General features: G+C 47.1%; 1 long non-coding RNA gene across 1 annotated transcript; it reads right to left on the bottom strand.

Annotated features, from left to right (window-relative positions):
• Nucleotides 1-781: 781 nt before the first annotated feature.
• LOC113960810 lies at nucleotides 782-14,568 on the bottom strand. The gene is made up of 4 exons (XR_003532105.1): nucleotides 14,554-14,568; nucleotides 8,832-8,833; nucleotides 4,811-4,819; nucleotides 782-891 (listed from the first exon to the last, which is right to left on the bottom strand). It is a non-coding gene; the product is annotated as an uncharacterized LOC113960810 (long non-coding RNA).
• Nucleotides 14,569-19,978: the final 5,410 nt, after the last annotated feature.

Raw genomic sequence — 19,978 nt, 5'->3', positions numbered from 1 at the left:
TGCCTCCAATTCTCCTCTCCAGCCTGACACAGGGGAGGGGGAGAGGAAAGCGGGGGAGAGAGAGAGCAGGGTGTGGTTTGGAGTGTTTCAGTGGGAGCACTAAATTGGGAAATACCATTCCTAAACCATGACAGCCTTATTTGGTGCCCAACATGAGACATGAAGGGTTGAGATAACAATAGATCTGTCCAGAGTGGATTGGAAGCAAATTTGATCTAAGCATTTGTTGTATTAGGTACAGAGCCACTGGTCACAATGTTGCTTGGTCTGTTCAGGTGGGTGTGGTCTGTTCAGGTGGGTGTGGTACCTAACCCTGTATATGTTCCCATATGTGCTCCTTGTGGTGTTCTTTTTCAGAGCAGGGAGAGGGATCAGGATTGCTTTGTTGATGTACTGTGGGATATCAGTTTATGACATAACATCAAGGGCAATGAGGGTCATTTGGGATATATATTCAGTGTTGCTCTCCTGCCCTTACCTCAGGCGCTACCTTTGGGACCTCACTCTGTAGGGAGAACAGGGGAGGATGATTTTCCCCAGCTTTTCATTCCCTTTTCCTCCTTCAGGCCTGTTACAACAGCTTTTGAGAATTTTGAATTCCCTTTGGATGTTAAGGAAAGCACGTTCTTGTTGCTATGTCTGCTATGTCTCCTCAGTGTGGTCAACACCATGTCTAGAGTCAGGACAGAGATTTCTAGGCAGGTCATTCAGAGATCTGCTCCAAGGGTGGATAGTCACAAGTGGCATGGAATGTGGGAGAAAATGAGCCAGTTTTGGGGGAAATTCTCTCCTCCAATGGTTTGGAAGTTCACCCCTGAACAACTACAGGACCCTGATAAAGTGACAGAATATTTGCAAGGAGAATGCTGTGGCAACTCCATAGAGGAGCAACTTGTTGCAAGTGTTCTAGAGCCTCACCCTTTTCCAGTGCAGTCTGGATCAGTCCATGGCAAATAGTGGGGCTGTGTTTCCACCCCTGGGGAACTTGGTTCCAGGTCTACTGGACACCCCTCCAGGTGAAACCACACTGTGGCCTCCACTTTGCTGCTAAAGGAATGGAGAAAAACTCATTAGCAATGTCTATGGTGGCACCACTTGGCTGCCTTGGACTCCAGTTCGTACTGAAGTTCCAGCATGTCTGACACATCAGCACTCAGTGGTGGTGTGACTTGGTTCAGGCTACGATAGTCTACTGTCAGTCCCCACTCTCCATTGGACTTACGCACTGACCATATAGGACTATTAAAGGGTGAGTGAGTCTTGCTGACCACTCCCTGGCTCTCCAGTTCATGAATCATCTCATGGATGGGGCAAGCACTGTGCAGCAATAGCCACAATACTGGTGTGTTATCAACCCTGTTTTAGTCACAAATCCAAAATACAGTGCTATGCGGGCTGCTACAAAGAAAATTAACTCCATCCCAGTCACACCCAGTATAATCTCCACTACTTCTTCCATACCATTTGCATCATGGTCAGGTCCTACATTATCCAATGCATCCTTATTAACCACCATTCCCTTCCTGTCCTTTAATATATACACAGATATCATTCCCTACAGGAATGACTTACAGGTCACCCCCATCAAATGTTGACTGAGTTTATTTAGTCCATGACTTGGGTTCTATCTCTATGATGAGTGTTCAGGAAAGCAGATGTGGAGTGTTTTGTTGAGTTATTGGTTGCCAAAGACAGCTCAGATTAGGTTACTGCTGCATATGCTCAGTTTCTTGCAAGGTGCATCCTCCATTGGTCAAGTGGTTCCTGCTCCATACATTCTAACCCTTTTATTACATACCATGCCACCCCTTGGCCTCTTCTGCCCTGCCTATCCCTCCTGAAGAGCCTGTAACTGTCCAACAGGGCACTCCAGTCACAGGACTCATCCCAGCAGGTTTCACTTATGCCAGTGATGTCAAATCTCTGGGACTGGGCCAAAGCTTTGAACTCCTCTTGTTTGTTCCTCATGCTGCTTGCATTGGTGTAGAAACATTTCAGGTGTCGTACATTGTAGCCAACACCTTGTAAAGCAGATTGAGGGATCCCATTAGTGCATGTTTCCTCAAGTTTTGGCACATCATCCCATTACTCATCACTGGCAAGCCTGGTTTTGTTCCTTTCTGTCGTAGTTTGACTCCCAAAACCAATTTTTCAAACCCCCACAAATCTGCTTAAATGTTGAGAGAAGTTTTCAGACAGGCAACAGACCCAGCATGGGGGAATTATATCAAAATTTATTACTAACAGAATAAAAACTATAGAAACTAAAGAGCAAATAAATACACAGTATTAATACAATTTATACCACCCCTCGATCTCCTCCCACATCAGTCCAGAAGAAGAACCTTCAGATCAATAGCTAAAGTCTCTTTCTCTCTCATTGGGGTACGGAGGGGGGGTCATCTGCACCCCCCCCAGCTGCTCGGCCTCCAACGAGGGCTTCTCCATGGGCTGTAAGGGGACACTTACTTCACCATGGTCTGCATCACTGGCTACAGGGAGTTAAAGCTTTTGAGTCTTTTCCCCTGTTCCATGGATGGTCCCTCCCAGGGGATAAGGTTCTGGGACTCCTCCAAATTGGGTCCGTTCTTCCTCCTGGGTCGCAGGATTTTCTGGGTTTTTGCTCATTCTTATACCCTGATAGTTTTCATTAAAGTCCTTACCCAGAAAAAGTCTGCTCGGTTTGTCTTCTCTGTTTCAGTTGCAGGCATCAGCTTGGCTGCAGTGTGGCGGGGGAGGCCATCGCCTGCATTCCTTGTTTCGGCTGCCCTGGTCCAAACCTCATGCAGGGGACCTCCAGGCTCCCTCTGCCTGTCTCTGCTGCTCCAGTCTCAACTCGAGTTGCCCCCTCCCCCTGCCATGGCAGGGGAGGTGGCAGCGAGACTGCTTGAAGTTTCTTTCTCCTCTGCCTGGAATTCTTTCTGCTCTGTTTCACGATCGCTGCTGCTGTCCCCCCCACTCACAGGGGAAAACAGCGAGGAACTGCCACAGCCCTGGCCATAGCGCCAGGGCCGCGGGGTGCCCAGGGGCACTCCCAAACTCAGGGCTCCCCTCGGCTACCTCATGGCTCCAATTCTTTCTGTGCAACCAGTGCTTCTCTTCCAGTCTATAAAATATGGAATTTTGCAGAGGCATTATTAAGTTTTTGATTGGCTCTGCATCGGAAATGCCACTCTGGAATTAACCATTTCCAGCTACAGGGGGACGCTGGGTGAGTCAAACTACGACACTTTCCCCCTTCCAAGCTTGTTTAAAGGTCTGTCAATGAGCCCTGCTAGCTCCTGTGCCAGAACTTACTTTCCCTTCTGAGAAAGGGGCATCCTGTCAGGTGTCAGATCCTCTGGTGTTAACCAGCCATAAGGTTTCTGCTAAATTTGCATCCCAGTGCTTCAATGTGCCAGCACCTATTGCTCTCAGTGTAGTCTTTAACAGTCCATTGTATCATTCAGTTTTCCCAGCATTTGTCAGTGATGGGGAATGTAGTACACCCAATGGGTGCAGTGTTCCTTTCCCCAGGTGTCTAAGAGATTGTTTGTAGATGAGTCCTGTCATCTGACTCAATTCTTTTCGGGATCCTGTGCAACAGAATTACTTTTTCAAGGCCCAGGATGGTATTCTGGGTGTTGGCATGGTGTATTGGGTTTGTGTGGCAAGGTTTTGGTAGCAGGGTTGGGCGGGGCAGGGGGGAGCAGAGGACTACAGAGGTGGTTTCTTTGAGAAGCTGCTGGAAGCTTCCCCTATGTCTGACAGAGCCAATGCCAGCCAGCTCCAAGACAGACCCACAGCTGGCCATGGCCGAGCCAGTGAAGAAGGAGGGGGAGGAGGTGCTCCAGATGCCAGAGCTGAGATTCCCCTGCAGCCTGTGGTTAAGACCATGGTGAAGCAGGCTGTCCTCCTGGGACAACTTTATGGTGACAGATCACCAGCGGTGTCCCTCGGGGTTCAATTCTAGGGTCAGTTGACTGTCTTGAAGGATAAGAGGCCTTGCAGATGGATCTGGATACACTTGAGCATTGGACAATAATCAGTGGCATGAAATTTAACAAGTCCAAAGGACAGATTCTGCACCTGGGATGGAGTAATGCCAGATTGTGAGAGGAGTGTTGTAGGGTATCTGTCGGTAGGTCTTAGTCCGTGGGGGAAGAAAAACACACGACACGCAATAGGGTGATGAGGCAGAGATGTCTGCCTGCTCAGCGTAGCAGGCAGCTTTTATTGAGATCGCTCCCTTCAACTTTCTCATGCATACAATATAAACATATTCTTGCAAAAACATTTAGGCATGCAGCACCTGCACTCAGCCAAACAGCTTTAACCTTGTACTCTTTATAACTCAAGGCTGTGTCTATGGAAACTATCTAATTAGCTCCACTGTTCCCATGGAACAGGACCTAACACTTTGCAATACCTCAAACCTCTCAAGCTTCAATTGTGGGGCTGCGACTTCACCCCACAGAGGAGTAGTTGAAGAGCAGCCCTGCAGAAAGGGATCTGGGGGTGCTGGTCAGCAGCAGGTTCAGTATGAGTCAGCAGTGGGCCCTGGCAGACAAGAGGGCAAACTGCATCCTGGGGGGCATCAAACACAGCATATCCAGGCAGTCAAAAGAGGTGATTATCCCACTGTATTCAGCATTGGTGTGGCTTCACCTTGAGTACTGTGTGCAGTTCTGAGCCCCACAATTTAAGAAGGTCCTTGAATGCACCCAGAGGAGGGCAGTAAGACTGGTGAAGGGGCTGGAAGGCATATCCTATGAGGAGCAACTGAGGACTTTGGGTTTGTCTGGTTTGGAGAAAAGGAGACTGAGGTAACCTCATTGCTCTCCACAGCTTCCTGAGAAGGGGAAGTGGAGAGAGAGGTGCTGAACTCTTCTCCCTGGTATCCAGTGACAGGACGCATGGGAATGGTTCAAAGCTGTGCCAGTGGAGGTCCAGACTTTATATTAGGAAGAATTTCTTTATGGAAAGGGTACTCAAACCCTGAATGCTTTAACTTTTGTTCAGCCCTGAAGTGGTCAGGCAGATGGTCAGGCTTGCTAGTGGCTGACATCTAGAATAAATTTAAAAATGTGATCTAGTTTATTTCTCTGAGGAAAAGAGTAGTAAGTGACAGAATGAGATGAAATGGCCTCAAGTTGTGCTGGGGAAGGTTTAGATTAGATATTAGGAAAAATTTCTTCATTGAAAGGGTGATCAGGCATTGGAACAAGCTACCCAGGGAAGTGGTGGAATCACCACTATGGAAGAGTTAAAAAAATGTGTATATGTGGCACTTGGGGACATGGTTTAGTGGTGAACATGGCAGTGCTGGGTTAATGGTTGGACTCAGTGACCTTAGAGGTCTTTTCCAACCTTAATGATTCTATGATTCTATGATAAGATGCCAGAAACTGCCCCCACGTCAGACAGAACAATTTCTAGCTGGCTCCAAAATGGACCCTTCATTGGCCAAAGCTGAGCCAATCAGCGAAGCTGATGTAGCCTACGTGATAACATATATAAGAAAGGGGAAAACATGCTGTGCAGAAGCTGTGAGAGAGGAGAGTGAGAAAAATGTGAAACAACCCTGCAGAAAACCAAGACCAGTGAAGAAAGAGGGCAAGGAGGTGGTCCAGACATCAGAGCAAAGATTCCACTGCAGCCTGTGGAGAAGACCATGGTGAAGCAGGTTGCTACCCTGCAGCCCATGGAGGTCCATGGTGGATCAGATATCCATCTGCAGCTCATGGAGAGCCCACACGAGTAGGTTCTTGGCAGAAACTGTGGCCCCACACAGAAGCAGGTTTTCTGGCAGGAACTGCAGTTTGTGGGGGACCCAAGCTCCAGCAGTTTGTTCCTGAAGGACTGTACCTTGTGGAACAGACCCATAATGGAGCAGTTCTTTAGGAACTGCAGCCCATGGGAAGGACCATGTTGGCGAAGTTCATGAAGGACTGTATCCCATGGGAGGAACTAGACAATGGAGCAGGTAAAAAGTGTGAGGAAGGAGCAGCAGAGACAAAGCATTATGAATTGACCGCAATCCCCATTCCCTGTCTGCCCTGCACCACTTGAAGGGAAAGAAGGAGGCAGAGGTCTGTAATGAAGAAGTTAAGCTGAGCCTCAAAAAAGGGAGAGGGTGGGGAGAAGGTGTTTTTAGCTTTGTCTTCACTTCTCACTATCCTACTCTATTTGTAATTGGCAATGAATTAAATTAATCTTCTTCTCCTTTTGCCCGTGATGGTAATTGGTGAGAGATCTCCCTGTTCTTATCTTGACCCATGAGCTTTTTCATCCTATTTTCTCCCCATGTCCTGCTGAGGAGGGGGAGTGAGAGAGCAGCTTGATGGGGACCTGGCAGCCAGGCAGGGTCAACCCACCCCACATTCCAATATTTTAGTTATTGCTGAACATTGCTTCCAGAGCAGTGTCAAGGCTTTATCTCTCCTCCCCCCCTCAAATGTGAGCAGGCTGGGGGTGGACAAGTGATAAGGAGGGGAGAAAGCTGGGACAGCTGACCAAAATTGACCAAAGATATATTCCATACCATATGACACCATGCTCATCAATGAAAGTTCAGGGAAAGGGGGCTCATGAAAAAGGTTCACGCATTAACCATTGTAGCCTAAAGAAATCACGGAGAAAAAGACTCCAGACCAATTTAGTGTATAAGATAAAGAGAGAAGGTCCTCTAATCAGGCCCACAGGCCTAGGGGAATTCACACCATGTGCGCCCACCCAGACAGTGGTTCTATGATTTTATAATAAGGTCCATCCAATCCCAGATCTATCCACCCCCTGCTTCTGCCCAGTTCTGCCTCCTGACATGCCCCTTTGGGAATTGGGTCTGGGAGCATTTGGGACCCCTTCTTCCTCATCTTCATCTTCTTCACAGCACATACAGTCCTTGGAGCTCCTCCAAAGTTCTGGGCTTGAAGGTTGCTTTGTCTGTGTGATATCTTCTGGTCCAGGCCTAGGGTGCAATGTTCTTAAACAGAGGTGTTTTTCTACAATTCTACCTCGAAAAGAAGACTAAACACTCTAACAGAATTTAGAGGGATTGATATGAAATGGAGTTTCCACACTGACCTGCACCGCCTTATCCAAAAGGTTCCTGCAGATGATAAGATCATAATCCTTGGTGATTTCAATGCCAGAGTAGGAAAAAACTCTGAAGCCTGGAAAGGAGTATTAGGCAAGCATGGTGTTGGAAACTGCAACGATAATGGACACATTCTGCTAGAGTTTTGTGCAGAGCAGCAGCTCACCATGACCAACACTATCTTTCAGCAGAAAGATAGTTTGAAGACAACCTGGATGCATCCTTGATCCAAGCATTGGCACCTCACTGACGTCTTGGTGCGACAGAGAAATGTTCGCGATGTTCATCATACCCGAGTGATGCCTAGTGCCGAATGTCAAACAGATCATCGCCTTGTGCATTGTAAACTTAACTTCCACTTTAAGTTCAAACCTAAAAGGGGCGGTATTCCAAGGAGGAGACTCCAAGTTAACAATCTTCAAACAGCTACAGTGAGAGTCAGCTTCCAGGCAAATCTTCAAACTAGACTCAAAGATCATTCCATAGATTCCTGTCCCAAAGCACTTTGGCAACATATTAAAAGCAGCATCCTGCAATCCTCTGAAGAATCCTTAGGGTTCTCCCTCAAGAAGAGCAAGGACTGGTTTGATGAAAACAATCAAGAAATCCAGGAATTGTTGATAAAGAAGAGAACTGCTCTCCAAGCACACCTTGCTCAGCCATCTTTTTATGTAAGAAAAGCAGTCTTTCATCTTGCATGCAGTAAGCTCCAACAGAAACTTCGAGACATCCAGAACAAGTGGTGGATCAATCTAGCAGGAAAGATTTGATTATGTGCAGATTCAGGTGATTACAGAGGATTCTATGAGGCTTTGAAAGCAGTGTACAGACCTACACACCAGGTTCAAAGCCCTTTACTTAGTGCAGATGGTCGAATGCTTCTCACAGATAAAATTTCCATTATGAATCGATGGTCTGAACATTTTCAGACTCTTTTCAGTACCAACCGTGTAGTTCAAGGCTCAGCAATTCAGTACATTACACAACAACCGGTGAAAAATGAACTGGATATTGCCCCTACTATGGGAGAAACTCTCAAGGCCATACAGCAGGTGAAAACTGGCAAGGCAACTGGGGTTGATGGAATTCCACCTGAAGTCTGGAAGCATGGAGGCCAAGCACTCCATGCTAAATTTCACGAGTTCGTGGTGCATTGTTGGGAACTAGGTGAACTACCATCAGATCTTTGTGATGCAGTCATCATCACCTTGTATAAGAAGAGAGATAAATCAGACTGTTCAAATTACCGAAGTATTACTCTGTTCTCCATTGCTGGTAAAATCCTTGCAAGAATACTTTTGAACACATTAATACCTGTTATCACAGAAGAACTTCTACCTGAAAGCCAATGTGGTTTCAGAGCCAATAGGAGCACTACAGACATGGTATTTGTTCTCAGACTACTGCAAGAGAAGTGTAGGGAACAGAACAAAGGACTCTATGTAACCTTTGTTGATTTCACCAAAACTTTTGATACTGTGAGCAGAAAAGGTCTGTGGCAGATTTTGGAACGATTGGGATGTCCCCCCAAGTTTCTCAAAATGATCATTTTGCTTCATGAGGATCAGTGCGGCCAAGTCAGATATGGCAATGCACTTTCTGAACCCTTTCTAATAACCATCAGCGCTGCCTCCATACAATCCTAAACATCCACTGGACTGATTACGTGACTAATGCGTCTGTTCTTGAACAGGCAGCAGTTACGAGTATTGAGGCCATGTTGCTGAGAACACAGCTGCGTTGGGCAGGGCACGTCTCCAGGATGGAGGATTACTACCTCCCTAAGATTGTGCTCTATGGCGAACTTGCCACTGGCTGCCGCAAGAGAGGAGCCCTGAAGAGGAGATACATGGACTCCCTGAAACAATATCTCAACTTTGGTCATATTGATCATCATCATTGGTCTACTCTGGCCTCCAATTGGGAGACATGGAGACACACTATTCATAACACTGCTGCTTCTTTTGAGAACACACACAGAATCATTCTTGAGGAGAAGAGACAACGTAGAAAGAACCCATACCGCCTAAGGAGACTTTCCGCTGTGCCTTTTGCAACCCGACTTGTCTATCTCTCATTGGCCTTTTTAGCCCTCAGGGCGTTTGTAGCAAGCATGGGTAGAGTCCTTCTTAAATCTTCATTTGCAAAGCCTAGCCATGATGATGATGACCTTGTAAAGAAGACTAAACACTCTAACAGAATTTAGAGGGATTGATATGAAATGGGGTAATAGGGTTGGGTATGTGTAAACCACTATGTTAAAGGGTAAGGAATATAATACAGCTACATTAAAATCTACATTTACTACACATCTACTTCTAAAATCTACAGAAGTAAAAAAATTCAAAAAGCTCTGAGGCATCACCATTAACTGCTGCCGCAGCTCCATGCTCACAGGTCCAATCAATAATGAGGCTAGCATGTATTCCCAATAGGCGCACACAAACACATGTATATACAGTGTCATAGGTTTACTTATTCTAAAAAAAACGAGCTTGGGATTTTTTCTTTCCCCTGCATCACTGTAAAAGAAAGATGTTGAATGAGGGAGGGGGAGGGTGTTTGCCTAGGGTGATGCACACACACAAAAGAACTGGTCAACAACCTGCATTCCAGACTGATGGCCCTCTGAAGAGTGTGGGGGGGAGGTGATGAGTTTGGGTTTTTTTCCTCTCCTTGGGAAACGGCAGTCACTCCACTTTTGCCCTGACTCAGGGAGGGTGTTTGTGTCGGGGGGTTCCAAAGTTCGTTTTGTTTTTGGAGGGGTCATCTGGCTGCTTCCGGTCCCAGTTCGCCTCCGTTCTCCTGCACCCTGTTCTTCCCCCAGCCCGGACTTGCTCAGATTTCATCAGAGAGGCTTGGCCCTTCTGCGAAGGAACCTTTGGGGGAGTCTCAGCCGGAGCCAGTCGCCAACAGCGTGAGTCTGTGGGAAGAGCCCCTTTTTCCCCTTTTCCCCTTCCCCTTCTTGGTGGGGGGGGGAGATCTCCATTTCAGCTTTTCCTGCGCACTGGGGTCCCCACACGGCGACTGCCAGAGCCCAACAGCGCCCCCTGCCGACCACCACAGAGCAACTGCAGGCTCTCCGCCTCCAGTGATTCAACAGTGCCCCCTTCTGATCATGGTTAGAATTGCACCAAAGGGTGGAAAGTACTGAACTGGGGTTTTTTTTGGAGGGCACTTTGGGTACAGGATTATAGTTTAGTTGTTTTTGTGTTCTTTTGTTGTTCTGTCAATGCACATATATCCTTTAATAAAGGGTTACTATCTTTTCTTTCTCCATACTTCCTCAATTGGAGCCTCTTAATTTCAGATTTACAATTGCTTAGAGGGAGGAGCTTGGTCTTCCTCATAACTCATCCTCCTTAGCAAAACACTTCAGTCTCATTAAACTGAGACATAATTGGCGCCCAACACAGGGCCCAAAGAGAGGAAAGGTGGAAAAGGAATAACTGCCCTTGTGTGATTTACACACGGGTTGAACCTGTAGGCACCATGATGCTTGGGGTTGTTGCTTTCCTCTGGCACATAACCATGCCAAGATATCTGTCCCATTTGTTGATGTGTTTCAGCTCAGATATTAAGACTCTCATAGTGATAAGTACCTTCGAGTTTGTGCATTGGGTTTATGACATGGCAAACTCAGCACCTGTGATTTTCATCAGGAGTATGTCCCCAAGGATGCACTACTGCTTTAGCCTAAGTTGCTTCCTCTGGGGGTTTAAGGATAATGGCACCCATCCCTATGGAGAAATGCAGGGGGGTATATTTGCCCAACCCTTCATCCAGTTTCCCTTTGGATCCAATACAATTGCCTCTGGGAAGTTTAAATTCTCCTTAGATGTTGGAGACATTTTACTTTTGGGGCTTTTTGTGCAAGTTTGTGCCATTATGGTATACCTAATAGATGAAGCTAGGGTCAAGAATTATTGAGAATGTGTCCAGAAGCCTGCCCCAGGGGTGGGAAACCTCGAGTGGCATGGGTTCTGGGAGGATATGGGTAAATTCCTAGAAAGTTGTTCGGCTCCTACAGCATGGAAGTTCACCCACGAACAATTCTTAAACCCTACAAAAATAATGAAAGTCATGAGGGAGAGAGGTCATGGTAGACCCATGGAGAGGCAGCTGGCAGCTGCATGTGGGGCTTTGGCCATTGCCTACCGGAAGCTGCTCGGTATGGTGCAGCACTTCCAGGGAAAAGGGAAAGATGAAAACAAGATGCCTGATACCATGGTGACTCAGGATAAGGCCAAATCAAAGGGACAGACCAAGCCAATGGAGGTTGCCCCTATCAAAAAAAGGAAATGTAAGACCAAATTGGTTCACCCAGTTGACGATGATGGGGATTGGCAGGACCCTCACACAGGTGGCTGGTCCAGAGCCAGAAATCATTACTGAGTCCTTATCATATAACAACCTCTGGAGCTTACGGGCAGACATTGTTCGTTGCCCAAATGAGCGTGTTCTGACCTGGATGATCCGAGTTTGGGACTCTACGGGTGATGCCATAAACCTTGATGGCAGTGAAGCAAGGTTCTTGAGGTCTATTGCCCAGGATGTGGGTATCGAGGAGGCGTTCGTGAGAGAATCAAAGCCTCTGTCTCTCTGGGCATGGCTTTTGGACAGTGTGAGGGAGAGGTTTATTTACAGAGATCCCTTGCAGGCAGACAATTATTCAAAAGCATGGAAGACCATAGAAGAGGGGATCCTACGCCTGAGGGCAATGGCACTATTGGAGGTACTTTTTGGAAGGGATGGGCAACCCACAAGAATACCAGGCTTTGGTTGACACTGCTGCTCAATGTATGTTAATGCCATTAGGACATGTGGGACCAGAGAGTATTTCCATTTCTGGGGTGACAGGCGGGTCTCAAGAGTTGACCGTGTTGGAAGCTGAGGTGAGCTTGACCGGGAGGGACTGGCAGAAACACCCCATTGTGACTGGTCCAGATGCCCCATGTATCCTGGGCATTGACTACCTCAGGAACAGGTATCTCGAAGACCCAAAGAGACATCGATGGGTTTTTGGAATAGCTGCTGTGGAGGCAGAGGTGGCTAAGCAGTTGAATTCATTACCAGGCCTCTCAGAGAACCCTTCTGCTGTGGGATTGTTGAAGGTTGAGGAACAGCGAGTGCCAGTTGCCACCACAATAGCGCATCATCAACAGTACCAAACAAACTGAGACTCTGTGATCCCCATCCATAAGATGATCCGTGAGCTGGAGAGCCAAGGGGTGATCAGCAAGACCCATTCACACTTCAACAACCCCATCTGGTCTGTGCATAAGTATGATGGAGAATGGAGATTGACTGTGGACTATTGTGGCCTGAATGAAGTTACCCCACCGCTGAGTGCTGCTGTGCCAGACATGTTGGAGCTCCAGTACGAGCTGAAGTCCAAGGCAGTGATGTGGTACGCCACTACTGACATTGCAAATGCATTCTTCTCCATCCCCTTAGCAGCAGAGTGTAGGCCACAGTTTGTTTTCACTTGGAGGGGTGTGCAGTACACTTGGAACCAATTGCCCCAGGGGTGGAAACACAGTTCCACCATCTGCCACGGACTGATCCAGGCTGCACTAGAGGAGGGTGAGGCTCCAGAACATCTACAGTACATTGATGACATTTTCGTATGGGGGGACACAGCAGAGGAAGTTTTTGAGAATGGAAAGAAAATCATCCAGATTCTCCTGGGAGCTGGTTTTGCCATAAAGAAAAGTAAGGTCAAGGGACCTGCCCGAGAGATCCAGTTCCTGGGGGTGAAGTGGAAAGACGGATGTCATCAGATCCCAACAGAAGTCATTGACAAGATCACAGCAACGGTCCCATTGACCAGCAAGAAAGAAACACAAGCCTTCCTGGGTGCCATAGGTTTCTGAAGGATGCACATCCCCGAGTACAGTCAGATGGTAAGCCCTCTCTACTTGGTAATCCATAAGAAGAATGACTTCCACTGGAGCTCCAAACAGCAGCAAGCATTTGAACAGGTGAAATAGGAGATTGCCCACGTTGTAGCCCTTGGGCCAGTCAGGACAGAACCAGATGTGAAGAATGTACACTATTCTGCAGCCAGGGATAATGGTCCTTCTTGGAGCCTCTGGAGAAAAGTGCCTGGCGAGACCCCAGGCCGCCCACTTGGATTCTGGAGCCGAAGCTACAGAGGATCTGAGGCCAACCACACCCCAACAGAGAAGGAGATCCTAGCAGCTTATGAAGGAGTACAAGCTGCCTCAGAGGTGATTGGCACAGAATCACAACTCCTCCTGACACCTGGACTACCAGTGCTGAGCTGGATATTCAAGGGAAAGGTGCCCTCTACGCATCGTGCCACTGATGCTACATGGAGCAAGTGGATTGCTTCGATCACACAGCGTGCCCAAATTGGAAACCCGAATTGCCGTAGGAACCTTGACTGGACTGCAATCACCACCCTCGACTGGACTGCGATCATCACCCTTGACCAGACTGTGACCAGCACTCTCACCAACAGGTTTTCCCTCTCCTTTTACTTTGGACTCAGGGGGACCACGTGGGGCTCTGCATGGGGGCCAACGAACACCATTTTGTTCGTGCCCCAGGGTACTGGGTTATACATCTGGGTTTTGTGGGTTAAAACCAATTGTTTGTCTGTATAATTGTATTTATTGTATTATTTTTATTAAATAGCAACTCTGACTTATAATCTCCTTTGAGTTGGGTTCATTTCTCCAGTCAGTTTACCTTTAAACCAGCACATTTTTGGTGCCCAATGTGAGGCAGAGAGAGAAGTCAGAATTACAATTTCATTTTAAGTGTTTGTGCATTTGGATACAGAAACTCCGTGATCACCATGTTGCTTGATGTATTCACGTGGATGTTGTATCTGAGCCTGTTCATATTTCCACATATGGGGAACTATCTGCCTATTTTGATGCTCTCTTTAAGACCAGGGAGAGGGATCAAAATTGCTTTATTAATATACTGTGTTTATGTCGTCATAGCATCAGAAGCAGTGAGTTTAATTGTGAATGTGTATTTAGTCTTGTTTGCCTGTCCTGGTTTGGGTTGCTACCTCTGGGACCTCATTGAAAATCGCACCCAGCCTTTTGGGGGAACAGGAAGGAATGATTGTTTCCAGCCTCTCATCTCCTTCTTCCCCTTCAGACCTGCTACAAGAGTCTTTGAAAATACTGAGTTTCCTTTTGATGTTTAAGACAGCGTAGTGCTGTTGTTAGTGTTGCTTTGTCTGCTCTGTACTGTCTACACCACGCTTAGGGTCAGAACAGGGCCTTCTAGAGAGGTTGTCTGGAGGCCTGCCCTGGGAATGGATAATGTTGAGGTGCATGGGAAGTGGGAGGACATCGGCCAGTATTTGGAGAAGTTCTCTCCTCCAATGATCTGGAAATTCACCCCGAACAACTGCAGGATCCTGTTAGCGTGATAAGATTGGTAAAGGAAAAATGCTCTGGCAGCTCCAGAGATGACCAGCTCACAGCAACCTGCTGGGCCCTGGCCACTGCCTACCGGACACTACTTGACATGGTACAGCACTGTCAGGGGGAGAAGAGAAGGAGCAAATCCACAGGCACCACGTCCACCCAAACCATGGCTGAGTCAGAGGGAAAAAGAAATAAATCAACCAGTACCGTGTCCACACAAACCGTCGAGGAGCCAGAAGGACAACCAAAACCAATAGCAGTCGCCCCTGTCCAGAAAAGGAAATCATAGACTAAATCAGTTCGTATAGTGAATGATGACAAAGAGGCAGGACCTTCACATCCAGTGGAGGAGACAGAGCTGGAAATAATCACTTAATCCCTATCCCTGGGTGAGCTACGTGAGCTCCGGAGAGAGTTCACGCAACAGGCGAATGAGTCCATTCTGACCTGGTTGCTCCGAATCTGGGACACCGCAGCTAATGATACAATTCTAGATGGGAGTGAAGCAAGGCAACTGGGATCCCTGTCTTGAGATGTAGTCATTGATCAGGGGATTGGAAAGAGGCAGGAAACTCTCAGTCTCTGGCAATGAGTGCTGTCCAGTGTGAGGGAGAGATATCTTTGCAAGGAGGACCTCCACGTACAGCAAAGACAGTGAAACATGATGGAACAAGGTATCCAGTGCTTAAGGGAATTAGCCGTACTGGTGATAATCTTTTCAGAGGACGAAAGATTCCCTAAAAGTCCAGATGGTGTACAGTGCACACCCCAGATGTGGTTAAAGTTTGCACGGCTCCAGCCAGAAATGTATTCCCGCTACTTAGCAACATTGCAATGGAGAGAGGGAGAGGACAAGGTGGGTGCGTTGGTTAGTAAACTCAGGATTTATGAAGACACTGTCACCGCCCCATTACGAGCCCGCATCTCATCTGTGGAAACCAAACTGGCCGAACATGTCCGAAGCCTGGAAGAGAAGACTGAAGAGGGCCACCAGAAGCTAAGAGAGGAAATGAAGCAAGGGATCTTCCACATCTCCCTAGGACAAACAAAAGTGTCTGCTATCAGGAGCAGGCGTCCCCCAGCTAAGGAGAGAGGGTACACTCCACGTGGCAATCTATGGTTTTACCTCCATGAGCATGGAGAAGATATGAGGAAGTGGGATGGAAAACCCATCTCTTCCTTAGCAACCCGGGTACATGAATCGAAAAGAAGAACAAGTACCACAAGAAACTTTTTGAGGATAAATGCTGCTCTGGTCTCTCGTGGGCAAGACTCCAGACGGTACAGGAATCATGATACGTCTGATCCTCTTGAAGGGACCTTCAGGTCATACTTACAAGAAGAGTGCAGTGAGTACCATGACCAGGACCTGGGGGGCCCTGCCTCTAGCCAGGTAGAGGAGAGGGACAATAGGGTCTACTGGATTGTGTGGATTCGGTGGCCTGGCACATCAGACCCACAAAGATAAAAGGCTTTAGTTGACACCGGCGCACAATGTACTTTGATGCCATCAAGATACGTAGGGGCAGAATCCATCTCTATTTCTGGGGTGACAGGGGGATCCCAACAGCTGACTGTACTGGAAGCTGAAGTGAGCTTGACTGGGAAGGAATGGCATAGACACCCCATCGTGACTGGCCCAGAGGCCCCGTGCATCCTTGGCATAGATTACCTGAGGAGTGGGTATTTCAAAGGCCCAAAAGGACTTAGTTGGGCTTTTGGCATAGCTACTGTGGAGGCAGAGGAAATTAGACAGTTGAACACCTTGCCTGGTCTCTCAGAGGACCCCTCTGCTGTGGGACTGCTGAAGGTTGAAGAACAATTGGTACCAATGGCCACAGCAACAGTACACCATTGGCAATACCACACCGACCGAGACTCCATGACTCCTATACATAAAATGATCTGTGAACTGGAGACCCAGGGGGTGGTCAACAAGACCCACTCACCCTTTAATAGCCCTATGCGGCCAGTGCGTAAGTCCAGCAGAGAGTGGAGGTTGATGGTGGATTACCATGGACTTGATGAAGTCACACCACCCCTGAGTGCTGCTGTGCTGGACATGCTGGAGCTCCAGTACGAGCTGGAGTCCAAGGCAACCAAGTGGTATGCCACCATTGACATTGCCAATGCCTTTTTCTCCATTCCTTTGGCAGCGGAGTGCAGGCCACAATTCGCCTTCAGTTGGAGGGATGTGCAGTACACCTGGAATTGACTGCCCCAGGGGTGGAAACACAGTCCCAGCATTTGCCATGGACTGATCCAGACTGCACTGGAAAAGGGCGAGGCTCCAGAACATCTACAGTACATTGATGACATCATTGTATGGGGGAACACAGCGGGGGAAGTCTTCGAGAAAGGAGAGAAGATCATCCAGATTCTCCTAAGAACTGGTTTTGCCATTAAACAAAGTAAGGTCAAGGGACCTGATCAGGAAATCCAGTTCTAGGAGTGAAGTGGCAAGATGGATGTCACCAGATTCCAACAGAGGTGATTAACAAAATAGCAGTCATGTCCCCACCAACCAGCAAGAAGGAAACACAGGCTTTCCTCGGCACCATGGGCTTTTGTTTGTCCATATAATTGTATTTATTGTATTATTTTTATTAAATTGTAACTCTGACTTATAATCTCTTTTGAGTTGGGTTCATTTCTCCTGCCATTTTACCTTTAAACCAGCACACCAATAAAAAATAGAATACTGATTAATGAAGAGAATTGTGTGACTTCGAACCAATGAACAATAATTTCTTTGTTTCTTACATGTATAAATACGTGAAGTCTTGAAAGGTCATATATGTAGCTGGTGTTGCCTTAAGAGACCACAGAAAACAGGACTCCGAGCCAACTTAGTGTATAAGATAAGATAAAGAGGGTAGGTCCTTTAATTTCAGGCCTGAGGCCCACAGGAATACATATTGACGCGCCTCTCGTGTCCATGGGGTTCCACAATTTAAGGTATTTTCTCAACCAATCCCAGATTTGTCCGCCCCCCAGCACTTCCCCCTGGCACACCCCTCTGGAAATTGAGTCAGGGGGCTCTGGGACACCCTCTTCCTCACCCTCCTCTTTGTCACAGCATGTTCAGTCCTTGTGATGCCAATTTGTGCCCCAAAGAAGGCGCGGAGAAACTGCTCAGAGACAGAATTTTTAGTCTATAAGCAGGAGGTATTTATTTACGGCCGGGGAGCAGCCCAGGTCGCCCTGGACAAACTGCTCCATTCAAGTAACTCACAGCTGAGCCTTTTATACACTTTTTGCCAAGCAAGTGCATCACATATTATGAATATTCATTATATTGCAACATCTATTTTTAATATTCATAACAGGCGGAGTTGAGGCGGAGTTGAGGTGGAGTTAGAGGCGTGGTCTCCAATTTGGGGAGAATTTCAGGGGTCGTTCCTGCTCTTCATCTCATGAACTCAGTGTCCTTTTCATCATCATCTTCATAAACTTTTCAACCTTCCCTAATTTGGGTAATTTCCTTGTGCCTTTGGCAGGGACTTCCAGTGTCTGGCAAGAGTACCTGATTTCTTGGCTTGTCTCTTTTCTTATCTCCCTTTGTTTCTCTTCTATATATCCTTTTTTGTGTATGCTAGCAATTTTAGTTCTTTCTGTCCATGCTTTATGTTCTTTTATGTCAGAGCATCCTGTATTCTAGTGAATTTATTATCTCCGCTGTTTCTTAATACTGAGTTCTCTATGCTTTTGCTTAAAGCCTGCATTTTGTATTTAACTCTCTAATTCTTGTAGGGACCCCTGGTGGCCTAGTGGTTAGCATGCGGGACTCTCACCGCTGCAACCCAGGTTCAATTCCCAGTCCCTCCCGGGCAGATGGAACCCGTTAGCCCTGTGAGGCCATCCATCTATGAGAAGGTCACTCTAAACAAACCTACATCCTGAGGACCTCACTGCCATTGTCCAAGCTTGCTTGGCCCCGGCAGATGAACCTTAGGATTAAAGGGTGGGCTCAGTTCAGCGCAGGCTGTGTCTCACCTAAAAAATCCATTGCGCAGGCTGGAAAGGTAAAAAGACCTTTCCCAAAATCTTCGTTCGCGAAGATGGGCCATTATAATTCTTGTATTGCTCTACTAAATTTGCTTTCCAGGTTTTACCTGGCTTCACTTGGACCTTCTCCAAAGTCCTGGGTTTGAAGGTCGCTTTGCCTGTGTGATATCTTGTTGTTCAAGTCAGGGTGCAGGTGTTCTTAAACAGAATGAAGGCCTACCTTGAGGGAAGTCTAAACACGCTAATGGAATTTTTAGGGAGTGATATGGAATGAGGTAACAGTGTTGGGAAAATGTGTAAACTACTGTGCTAAAGGATGAGGGATATAATGCAGCTACTTCTGAAATCTACAAAAAGCTAAAAATCAAAAAATCCATAGGCATCACTGAAATGATTCACTACATATCTCTGGCCAGAATAAAGTAATGCCTGACTCACTAACACTTAAAAGGTAATGTTGGAGGGTTTTGTTTCTTTCTGACGATTTTTGGTGACAATAATACTAACAATACTAATGATAATAATAACAATGATGAAAAAGAGAGAGGGAGAGAGAAATAACACCTGAGATAAACAAGTGATGCACAATACAAATCATGGTGCAATTAGAAAATTATGACCTAATTGCTATCATGGAAACATGGTGGGACAAGTCACACAACTGGAACACAAAAATTGAGGGCTAGAAGATTTTCAGAAGAGATAGGTTGAGAAGGAAGGGCTGGGGGGTTGCACTCTATGCTAAGGAATGGATAGATTGCAAAGAGCTGCCTCCGAGAAACAGCCATGATCAGGTTAAGAGCTTCTGGGTAAAAATCAAGGACAAGACCAACGAAGGACACCTTGTGGTTGGGTGTCGGGATACAGAAATTGTGTGAACAATTTGTATTGCATTTCTGCGACCTTTGCCTTGGACTTCTACTTCGTCGAGTTCTACGGGATGTAAGGCGAACGGAAGGAGTTGAGGGAAGTAGCCGTTGGAGGTGGCGTTTACCCCGACGCCACGAATGTAAAGCCACGCGCGTGGTACAGAGAAATCTTGCCTTGACCAGGTGAGTTGGCTGTGGGAGGAGAAATGGGGTCCACGCTACCCACAGAGGATAGGGCGGTGGAAACGCTCCTCCAATTTAAGATCTCTCTAAGAGAGCCTATTTATGATGAAAAAGCCCTTAAGGGGTTAATGGAATGGGCGAGAGCGAAGAATCTACTTCCCACTGCTCAAGCCGCCTTTCAGGTGTCTATAAGGGACGCTATGAAGGAACTGTTTTGGGACGGGATCTCTAAGGGATCGGAAGACACTAGAAAGTGTCCTATAATTTGGCGTCTGGCAATTGAGTCGCTGCGAGAGTTAAGTTCTGAGCGACGGGACCTCATAAATGTTCGCACAGCTCTGTCAGGAGACGGCGGGACTACAGCGAGTCCCCGCCCCCATCGGTCCGCTTTAGGGGAGATCCCAGTACCTGTGGTTGCAAAGTTG

This window comes from Neopelma chrysocephalum, unplaced genomic scaffold (assembly GCF_003984885.1).
Source record: "Neopelma chrysocephalum unplaced genomic scaffold, ASM398488v2 Primary Assembly neopelma1_96914, whole genome shotgun sequence".
NCBI classification, from domain to species: Eukaryota; Metazoa; Chordata; class Aves; order Passeriformes; family Pipridae; genus Neopelma; species Neopelma chrysocephalum.
This window is presented reverse-complemented; position numbering and strand designations above follow the sequence as displayed.